Genomic DNA, 7,500 nt, shown 5'->3' on the forward strand with positions numbered 1-7,500 from the left:
AGAATAATTTTTACCTTCAGGTGTAGATCATTACCTGTGTCTTATTCAAACGATTCCTTTTCTGTTATGTCTTCTGGTGGATGTAATAAGGAAGCTTCGAGACATCAGATTCGGTGATCACCTCATTTAAGTAACATTCTAGGGACATAACCCCAAACTTGTTGCAATTGACACTGTTTCTTTGAATTTATATATCTCTTATTACTCAACTTTTTTTTTACAAAATCTAATTATGTACTTGTCAATGAAGTATATTGTGGTATAATATACGAGGGATTCAATCCCCCTCACAAGACATGAATTTTCTTTAGTTTCCCCTGTAAGAAATGGTTTTTCAGGACACTTTTTTTTTTACAGAAAACGTGGCACCAGCGCTCATTTTCTATCTTTATAATGACCAGCGTCTAAGAAGATTTTAAGTTTTTCGGGTATACTGCGAAATATTATTGATCGTGAAAGGCGATTAACTTGAGACAAAACAGAAGAAAAATTAACTAAATGGGACTACTTATGTTCGTTTAGAAACTTTGTTATTAACAGTAACTCCAGACATAATTTCTTTAATAGAGCTAATCTCGCTTTCTCTTTGCCTTTTTACATTAACTGCTCTAAAAAGTAGGAATTCAAAAGGGGATTATTATTTTGTAAGTAAGCAAGAGCGTTCATAACCTCAAAATATGTGTCCATTAATTCATGCAGAAACTCATTTTCATAGCCTCATATCGTCAACTTTTTCATTCATAACGACTTTCTCCACATTATTCTGGCCCTCCCTTATTAGTTGCTCTTCCCTTTCATTCTCTTTACTTAAAGCATAAGTGCGTATTATTCTTTGCCTCGGTATAAAGTATACAAAAACCTTATATTTCTTTGCAGTGAATCTTAGAAGCCAGCTCCGGTTTTCAAAACTGGGACTCAATTATTCGTAGCAGTGTTTTAACAGATATTTGTCTGGATCGATTTTTTTTAGGATCGATTCAGTAAAACTTTTGATTATCGTTTCATTTTTATTAAAAATTTCTCTTGCTATTATTCAACGACAACATATGAAAAAAAAACTCAATTGCAAAATTATGCTTGAAAGTTTACGACCAAATAAATCTTGCTAAATCCTACTTGATAATTTTCACAATTATTCCTTTGAATATAATAGATAATTACATCCTCTTAGAATATTACGTTTATGCTTATCATTTTATCCTTTTGTTTATCATGTCTGCCTGATTGTAAGGTTACGTAAAAAGTAATGATCGGATTTTACAGTATTTTAAAAAGATCACTTAATATCCTGAAACAATTAATTAGATTTGGCTCGGATAAAGAGAAAAGCCTCTTTGTGTTATATCTTATTATTTTTCATAGTTTGTATTAGTTTCAGTATAGCCTTTCTTGCCTCTGATAGTATCTTTCCATCTTTGCTTCTGGTATTCATTTCCCTTTTTTCAGTTAACCTTTCTCACGAAAAAACAACAAATGTTTATGTTCCAATGAATTCCAGAAACAACACTGTCACTTTTTACCTCTTACTAGATATTCATGATTAAATCCTCATATTCTTCACAGATGAGTTGCTTATACTTACGAAAATGAAAAATTGTAAATACATATCAAACATGGGGCCAATGAAATATGAGAGAAAAAGACAACGAGAATCCACGAGGGCCAAACGTGTAAATATGTTATTTTGACATTAATTAGACTACCGTTATATAGCCAGAAAGGAAATTAATACATTCAAAAACATGTAATTAAAGAAAACAATAATGCTAAGCCTGCAAAGATTTTTCTTTTATTGATATCTTTCAGAGCGTCCTTGAATCGTCATTAAAGAAAACTTTACAAGTGTGTTTGTATTAAATTCAAGGTTTGCAAAAGACGAATCAAACAGGTGGGAGTATGTGGGTCTTTTCTTGGGATCATTATCAAATTCTTGATTAATAGATTGCAGAGTTTTTGTTGATGGGCACCACAATGAGTACAGGAATGTGATATTTGGTGTTCCTCAGGGTAGCGTTCTTGGCCCATTACATCTCATACTATATACACGTGATATGTGAGGAAAGAAAATAAGGAAACAAATAGAATAGTGTGCCTGAGTGTACCATCAAGCAAGAAAACTCTAACCCAAGACAGTGGAAGACTATCATACAGAGGATATGGCACTAACCAAGGCTAGAGAATAATGGTTTGATTTTGGATTGTTCTTCTCTCAGAAGAGGTGCTTATCATAGCTAACGAGTCTCCTTTACCCTCACGAAGAAGAAGGTAGCCACTGAACAATTACAGTGCAGTAGCCCACCCCTTGAGTAAAGATTTTATGGTTATCTTCGTATTGTCAGGTATATAAGGGAAGAGGAGAGTCTGTAAAAAATAGGCCATACTATTCGGTGTACTGTATGGGGTATGTGTAGGCAAACTAAGCTGTAATCAATGAGGGATCTTCTTTAGTCCTATTTGGCCCATCAAAGGACCCAATAATTCTAGCAGTATTATCTCAACCTACCAACTATATTTTGAAACCTTTCTGCCACTGTGTCAAAGTGGTATTAAAACGAATGAAATATGTTGAAAAGACCAGTTTTTAATCCACAATTTACGAAGATGACTTATTATTTATACTCAGGAGTTAATCCACGTTACAGGCTATCTCGTCCTATATAATAGACCCTTTAATGTAATAAACAATTTTAGAAGTTAAATATATATGTATATATATGTGTGTATGTATATATCTATGCATATTTATAAATATATATTGATATATATATGTATATATATATATATATATATATATATATAAATATATATATGTGTGTATATATATGTATATATATATATGTATATATATATATATATATATATATATATATATATATATATATATATATATGTGTGTGTGTGTGTGTGTGTGTGTATGCAAATATATATATACATATATGCCCCCTGTGGCTACGGTGGCATAATAACAATTAGAATAGCGCCAACGTATCCCTGCGTGTCGTAAAAGGTGACTAAAAGGGATGGGACGAGGGGCTGGGAACCCCCTCTCCTGTATTTTATATTACTGTGAGACATCAAAGAGGTGGAGCTGGGGGGAGGGTGACTGCTCCTAGCACTCTAGTTTTGGTGTGTCTGAATATGTGTGGATGTAGTACGATAAGAGGGTAAAAGATGTGAGATTCGAAGTATGTTTAGGAATAGAAGGATGGATATATTTGCTTTGTGTGAGAAAAAGATAAAAGGGAAGGGTGAAGTGATGTTTGGTGAAGTAACTGGTAGAGTATCTGGGATTGAAAGGGAAAGAAGAAGAGAGGGTGTGGCTGTATTGCTGAGTGAATAGATGACAAGTAAAGTAGTGGAATGGAATGAGATATCATTTAGGTTAATGTGATTATGGGTTAGGTTAGGTAGGGAATGTTGGGCTTTTGTTAGTGCGTATTGGCCAGGTTGTGAGAAAAGTGAAGAAGAGCGGATTAAATTCTGGAATGAATTAAATTTGGCTGATGTTTTTGACAGTAAACAGAGTAATGAAAAACTTGAACTTCCTCATTCCTGTTTTCCTGAGGCTAAACTAACTAGTTTAGCTTTTCGATCTCGTGAGATTAAAGCTCTGTTGATGGACCTTGATGCTTATGGAGGTGTAGACCCTAATGGTATTTTTCCTTTGTTTTTTATAAAGACAGCAGATTTCTTAGCTCCAAAGTTATCTGTTATTTTACGCAAGTTAGCAAGAAGAGGAGCTTTTAGCACTTGTTGGAGAATTGGTAATGTTACTCCTCTATGTAAATGTGTTTGTGGTAGCTCAAGTCCCACTGATTACCGCCCAATTTCCATAACTCCCATATTATCTAAAGTTTTTGAACGTCTTCTGGCAAAACGTCTTAATAGGTTTGCTGAAGGTAATCATCTATTCCCTAGTTTGCAATTTGGTTTTCGAAAAGGCCTTGGAGCATGTGATGCCCTTCTTACAATCTCCAATGCAGTACAGAAATCCCTTGATTGTGGTCGGGAAGTTCGTATGATTGGCCTTGATTTTAGTGCTGCCTTTGACCGTGTTAATCATGAGGCCCTTGTTTTTAAACTGAAACAGTTGGGAGTGGGTGGGTCGTTTCTTAGCATTATTATTGATTTTTTAAGTAGTAGATCTCAAAGAGTTGTTGTTGATGGGCACCATAGTGAGTATAGGAATGTGATATCCGGTGTTCCACAGGGTAGTGTTCTTGGCCCATTACTTTTCATACTATATACACATGACATGTGGTTTGGCCTAGAAAATAAGCTTGTTGCATATGCAGATGATGCTACTCTCTTTGCATCAATTCCATCCCCTGAATGTAGATCTGGGGTTGGTGAATCCCTTAATAGAGATTTAGCTAAAATTAGTTCATGGTGCAAATTATGGGGTATGAAGTTGAATCCTAACAAAACTCAAAGTATGATTGTAAGTAGGTCAAGGACGGTGGCTCCTCAACATCCGGATCTCAGTATTGATAATGTTTCTTTAAATTTGTATGACTCTTTCAAAATTTTAGGCGTGATTCTTGACAGCAAATTTACTTTTGAGAAACATATAAGGTCTGTGTCTTCTTCAATTGCACAAAAAATTGGCTTATTGAGAAAGTCTTTTAAGATATTCGGTGATCAATCTATTCTGAAGAAGTGTTTTAATTCTTTTATGCTACCTTGTTTTGAGTATTGTTCTCCTGTCTGGTCTTCAGCTGCTGATTCTCATCTTAATTTGTTGGACAGAAACTTACGGTCTATTAAATTTCTTATTCCTGATCTAGATATTAATCTCTGGCACCGTCGATCAATTAGTTCATTATGCATGTTGCATAAGATTTTTCATAACTCTGACCATCCTTTACATTCAGATCTCCCTGGACAATTCTATCCTGTTCGTAATACTAGGCAGGCAGTTAATTCTAATAGCCAGGCCTTCTCCATCATAAGACTCAATACTACGCAGTACTCTAGAAGTTTTATTCCAGCTGTTACCAAGTTGTGGAATGATCTTCCTAATTGGGTTGTTGAATCAGTAGAACTTCAAAAGTTCAAAGTTGGAGCAAATGCTTTTTTGTTGACCAGACGGACATGAGTCTTTTTATAGTTTATATATGACATTTTTGTTGTTGACGTTGTTAATAGTTTATATATGATATATCTCTTTTGACATTACTTTTTTTAGAATGATTTATTGTTCATTTGTTCTCTTCAGTTATTTATTTCCTTATTTCCTTTCCTCACTGGGCTATTTTTCCCTATTGGAGCCCCTGGGCTTATAGCATCTTGCTTTTCCAATTAGGGTTGTAGCTTGGATAGTAATAATAATAATAATAATAATAGTGGGTGCTGGAGAAGTAGAAGGTGTCATTGGGAAGTATGGTGTACAAGGGGAAAATGAGAGTGGTGAGAAGCTGGTAGATATGTGTGTTGAGCAAGAGTTGGTTATAAGTTCTAGTTTTTTCAAATATACATGAGTAAGAGTGGCACATGGAAGAGTGGTAAAAGGGCATTAATGGATTATGTGTTGATAACTAGAAGATGTTTGGAAGATTGAAAGACGTGCATGTGTTTAGTCGTATGGCTAACGGTATGTCTGATCAACTTTCAATGGAAGGAAAATTAGTTGTAGAAAAAGTGGGGGAATGTAAAAGGGAGGTAGTGAAGGTTTGAGAGTTAATAAAACCTGAGGTAAAAAGGGAATATCAAGAAAGGTTGGAAATGGCATATGACAGAGGGAAAGTGAGAGAAACTGTTAATTTAGAGGAGTGGAAGTTAGTAAAAGAAAATTTTGTTGGGATTTCAAGTGATGTGTGTGGCATGAGGATTGTTGGAAGCAGTCGAGAAAAGGTAGTGAATGGTGGAATGAAGGAGTGAAGGTTAAAGAGGAAGAGAAAAAGAGGGCATTTGAAGAAGGGCTGCTGAGTAATACTGTAACGAAGTATAGAGATAAAAATGTGGAAGTAAAACGCAAGGTAGCTAAGGCAAAAATGGCACCTGACTGGAGGTGGGGTCAGGGATTGGGTCGTTCTTATCAAGAAGTGAAGAGAGTAAGGTAGGCTGGTTCGAGAATTGAAGAGACAGAGAAAGATGGAAATGGAAGGTTGTTAAAAGGAGAGAAGGTAGGGAAAATGTGGGCAGAATATTTTGAAAGTTTACTGAATGTTGAGGATAATAGGGATGCAGTTATAATTGCTGTTGGAGGTGATGAGGTACCAGTGATGGGAGGTGAGAATGAAAGAGAGATTACAAGAGAGGAAGTGAGGAGAGCACTAGATGAAACAAGAGTAAGAAAAGCACATGGAATGGATGTTGTGAGAACTGAGATGTTAAAGGAAGGGGGTGTGACTGTACTTGAATGGTTGGTGAGATTGTTTAATACGTGTTTTATGTTGTCAGTGGTACTAGTAGACTGGGGGTGTGCGTGTATTGTACCACTATAAAAGGGTACGGAAGATGTGCATATGTGATGTAATTCAAGGGCTATTAGTGTGGTTGGAAAAGTGTATAGTAGAGTACTAATTAATAGGATTAAAGAAAAACAGAGAATGCAATCTTAGAAGTACAGTGTTGTTTTAGAAGAGGTAGGGGATGTATGAATCATATTTTTACAGTTAGGCAGATATGCAAGAAATATTTAGCAAAGAGGCAAGAAGGGGTATTTTGCGTTTGTGGATCTGGAGAAAGCGTATGATAGAGTTGATAGGGAAGTGATATGGAATGTGATGAGGTTATATGGAATTGGTGGAAGGTTGTTGTAAGCAGTGAAGTCTCTACAAAGGTAGTAAAGCATGTGTTAGAATAGGAAATGGAGTGAGCGATTGGTTTCCAATGAGAGTGGGGCTGAGACAGGGATGTGTGAAGTCACTTGGTCAAGGATTGAAACTAATAGACGAGAGTGATCATGAATGGAAGGTAAATCAGTTGTTGTTTGCGGATGATACTGTACTCATTGCAGACTCGGAAGAGAAGCTTAGCTGATTAGTGACAGAGTTTGGAGGGGTATGTGAGAGAAGGAAGTTGAGAGTTAATTTGGGTAAGAGTAAGGTTATGAGATGCACGAGAAGGGAAGGTGGTGTGAGACTGAATGGAGAGTTACTTAAGGAAGTAGATCAGTTGGGGTCTGTTGTGGCAGCAAATGGTGGAGTGGAAGCAGATGTACGTCAGAGAGTGAAGGAAAGATGCAAAGTGTTGGGGGCAGTGAAGGGAGTGGTAAAGAATAAAGGGTTAGGCATGAATGTTAAGAGAGTTCTGTATGAGAAAGTGATTGTACCAACTGTGATGTATGGATAAGAGTTGTGGGGAATGAAAGTGACAGAGAGACAGAAATTGAATGTGTTTGAGATGAAGTGTCTGAAGAGTATGGCTGGTGTATTTCGATTAGATAGGGTTAGGAACGAAGTAGTGAAGGTGAGAACGGGTGTAAGAAAAGATTTAGCAGCTAGAGTGGATATGAATGTGTTGAGGTGGTTTGGCCATGTTGAGAGAATGGATAGT

General features: G+C 36.1%; 1 protein-coding gene across 1 annotated transcript in view; it reads right to left on the reverse strand.

Annotated features, from left to right (window-relative positions):
- LOC137628971 (secretin receptor-like) overlaps positions 1 to 7,500 on the reverse strand; it is a 390,916-nt gene that overhangs the window by 277,340 nt on the left and 106,076 nt on the right. The window lies entirely within an intron of this gene.

The sequence above is a fragment of the Palaemon carinicauda genome, chromosome 37 (genome assembly GCF_036898095.1).
Source record: "Palaemon carinicauda isolate YSFRI2023 chromosome 37, ASM3689809v2, whole genome shotgun sequence".
Taxonomy (NCBI): Eukaryota; Metazoa; Arthropoda; class Malacostraca; order Decapoda; family Palaemonidae; genus Palaemon; species Palaemon carinicauda.